The sequence below is a fragment of the Myotis brandtii genome, unplaced genomic scaffold, assembly GCF_000412655.1.
Source record: "Myotis brandtii unplaced genomic scaffold, ASM41265v1 scaffold504, whole genome shotgun sequence".
Lineage (NCBI taxonomy): Eukaryota > Metazoa > Chordata > Mammalia > Chiroptera > Vespertilionidae > Myotis > Myotis brandtii.
In genome coordinates, this window is record NW_005369217.1 from 4,279,618 (window position 1) to 4,283,446 (window position 3,829).

Genomic DNA, 3,829 nt, shown 5'->3' on the forward strand with positions numbered 1-3,829 from the left:
AGTAAATGAAACAAAAATGCTCATTTTTTACATTGCTTAAAATTCCAAATATGATGTTATATAGTAAAATGCTTTGAATTTGCTTGGAGAAATGTCAAGTCAATAGGCAAGTTCAAGGGGGAAAAAAGTGCCATTGGGTTTCGGTAATTTACCTTTGCAGAGTCCTACAATGAGTTTCCTTAGTGTTCCCACCAAAGATCCCACCAAAGATCCAGAATGGCAGATGGACAGTTTCATCCTCTTCTTATGCATGAGAAAATTACTCTTGTCTCAATTATAGAAATTCCACAAATTCTTTGAGTATTATTTTTCCTTGATAATTGTGTCAAATCAGGACACCTGTTTCCTTAAAAAAATTGTAATGTTCATGGTGAAGGTCTCTGTGGAAATATTCCAGCTGAGAAATTATTACAAAAATGTTAACAAAGCTCCTAAGTGCTTTATTCTCTTGAACATACTCCTTCATTTGACCACCCAAAAATACCTACTTTTCACTTGGCCTTTGTGTTAGTCATCAGTGCTGTTCACCAGGTGTTGTCAGTGTCCTACCCTCCCTTACCAGCATCTGGCAAGATCCTTCTTCCCTGTTCCCCTTGAAACTAGGTGGGCTGTATGACTTGCTCTGGCTAGGGACCTCTGGGTGGGGCGTTATGTGCCACTTCCTGGTGGACACTTTAGGAGCCAGTGTGTGATTCCCTACTTTATCCTCCCCATTGCACTGGTGATGGGTCCAACTGAAAGCTCCATCAGCCAGAAGTCTCTGGGTAATTTCTATGAGTAATATATTTACATTGGTTATTAATGAGAAGTCAAAATGATCAAAGGAAATGTTTCTTTGAAGTGCCTCAGTGCAATAACTGGCCAGATGTGTTTATTTCAACTCACCCCTTTTCTTTGAATTATCACTTCATAGTGCATCATGATCTGCATGAGCAAGGGTGGCTTCAAAGGCTGATGCAGGAGCAGCAGTTCCTCCCCGTGTAAACACAAGTCTACTCAATCTTTGATTAGTGCCCTTCATAGCCATCACTCTCTGTCATTGTTAGGGACCCTAGACTCACAGTCAGAATTACAACTTTTGTTCAAAAGAAAGGCATTTATTCCTCAAAGCAAAGAATGAGTTATCAGAAAGTTGTCTCTGTTCTCAGGCCTTCATTGCTACATCTTTCCCCTCTCTTTTGTTCTTGATTATTCTACACTAGGGGCCCAATGCATGAATTTTTGCACCTTGAAAGGAACTGTGGACTGTGAGACTACAGTGGGCACAGGGCCGAGTCTCAGCCCATCCTCTGTGCCCCTGCCCAGCCCCTCCCATTGCAGCCCCTGGTCCCCTGTCTGCCAGCAGCCCCGCTCCCACTGCTGCTGCAAAAACTCCCACCCGCTGATGGTGCTGGTTCCGCTCACACCCACTGACAGTGCAGTGATTGGGGCCATCACCAGCAGCAGGTGCAAGGGGCTGGTGCTGTGAGGGGGTGCGAGCAAGCGATGCTGCCCTGATCGCCCCTCAGGAGCAGGGGGAGGTGCACCACTCCCACCTGCTGATGGTTCTGGTTTGCTCACACCCACTGACTGCGCAGAGTGATTGGGGCCATCGCCAGCAGCAGGTGCAAGGGGTTAGCGCTGTGAGGGGGTGCGAGCAAGCAATGCTGCCCTGATCTCCCCTCAGGAGCAGGGGGAGGTGGAGAAGCCCTCAGGGGTGATTGGGGCCGGCAGCCGCCACTTGCACCCACTGACAGTGCTGAACGATCTGGACCAGTGCTGGGCACTGGTAGTGGGTACAAGCGGCGGTTCCAGTGCCAGCAGTGGGTGCGAGCAGGGCCAGTGCCAGCAGCAAGTGCAAGTGCCAGGTGGGACAGCAGCATGCAGGAGCAAAGAATTTTCAGTAACCACCAGAGGCTCGCCCACCTTGGTATGGCACCCATGCTCACCTGCTCCACCATCCTGCCACAGCCAACACCCACCATGTTCCACGCTATGCTGCCTGCTGCCGATGCCTGCTATGTTCTGTGAGTGCCCCGTGGTGGTCAGCGCATGTCATAATGACCAGTTGTTCTGCAGTTTGGTCTATTTGCATATTAGGGTTTTATATAGATAGATTAGCTCCTTGCACAAAGATCCACTGCTGCCTTCTCTGTGTCTGTGTGCAGAGCTGAGCTGTGATGAATCCCCTAAAAGTATGGGTGACTGGCTGACCATTAAACTTTGTGGCTGCTGATCTCTTCTTGTCTCCTTGGACTTGGAGCCAGGGGTGACCTTGGACAAAGTAATAAGTAGGTTAACTTTTCTTCAGGCTCACACATCTTTCTTCACACTTGGGAAACAGCATTGCATTGGACTCCTGGGGATTGAATCTCATACTACACGTAATAGTGTATAATCTTGAGCAGGTAACCTGATCTTTAAACCTCAGATTCCTGATCTCTTAAATGCTGGTACAAGTCCCTATCTCAAAAGGTGGTGTGAAGGTTAAATAACATAACAATATAACTGCTTGGCACATTGTAGTCTCTAGATATATCTTAACTTTTATTAGAATTGATATTAGTGTTAGTAAGACACAAATAACTGACAAGGCATGGATGTGCCTTGGGCAGTGAGCAGCGTGAGTCCAGGGACAGAACCTTTGACAACAGAGCACACAAACCTCAGCATGCCTCTGTTTTCTGTACTCACTGATGTATATGGAACAACTCTTCTAAAATAGTAGACACTTCATGCCTTTGTGAAAGCAAAGCTTTAAAGAGGATGTCAACTGGGCCAGTGATACAAAAAAAGGAAAAGTAATGAGCTCTGAGAAAGTGATGGTTCTTAACCAGAAAGTCACCAGAAATGTGGGATAAATGGAAAGTGGAACATTAGGTTGGGCAGTGTCCAAGACTGATGAAAAAGGGAAAACATGGTTTGTAAAGCTGTTTTAGTAAATACTTCAGTCAGCATAGAAATTGCTATCAAGTGAGACATGAAACTGTAGTGAAAGTTGGAAACAGAAAAGTGGTGTGAGATGAGTGCAGGAAGTGTGAGTCTTAACAAAACTAAAATACAGAGGAGAGCGAGGGGCCTGTCTGAACGTGCCGACTTCACAGACTGAGGGACTGGTGTAGGGTGTCAGGTATATTTCTGCCCAAAGTCAAGGGTCAACTTTACTTTGTTGGCTTGGATGTGCCTTTGAATTGGATGGTGGTTTACTTGAGGGGAGGGTTCTGTGTTCATTGCCATTTTCTCTCCAAAGCTAGCCTTATACCTGGCACATGGTAAGTGTTGAATAAAAGTTTTCAGTGGGTGGCTTATTAAGTGAATCCATCTTGGAAACCAGGATACAAGGACTAAGCATGTCTAGGAGATAGGAATCTTGCACTAGAGCATCAACTATGACCAGTGTTTCTGCCTGGGCACTGGGAGGATACAGGCATCTGGGGTGAGGCCAGCTCCTACGGCATTCCAGTGGTGAAGTTTGGAGGTCTTCAGGGATCTTGAATCCAGCATTGCAAGAACTTACTGGTTCCTGATGAAGATGTGGGAGAAGGTGGACTAGAGACCTCTGGCAGAGCTTTGTGGGAAACATGGAAGCAAACTCGTGCCAAACCCTCTCAAGCTTCAGAAGGGCATGCTCACTTTAGGGATTAATTTCTCCGTATTTAGAGCATGTTGTAAAAATTCCATCTTGCATGAGGTACCCAAGGCTTTTACCTGGGTGTGATGCTGAACATTTATTGAGCATTTCTATTGTGCTAAGTGTTTTATCTATTTTATCTAATTTAATTCTCACATAACCCCAAAGGTAGGTATCATTATTCTCATTTTAAAGAGGGAAACTGAAGCTTAAGTAGGT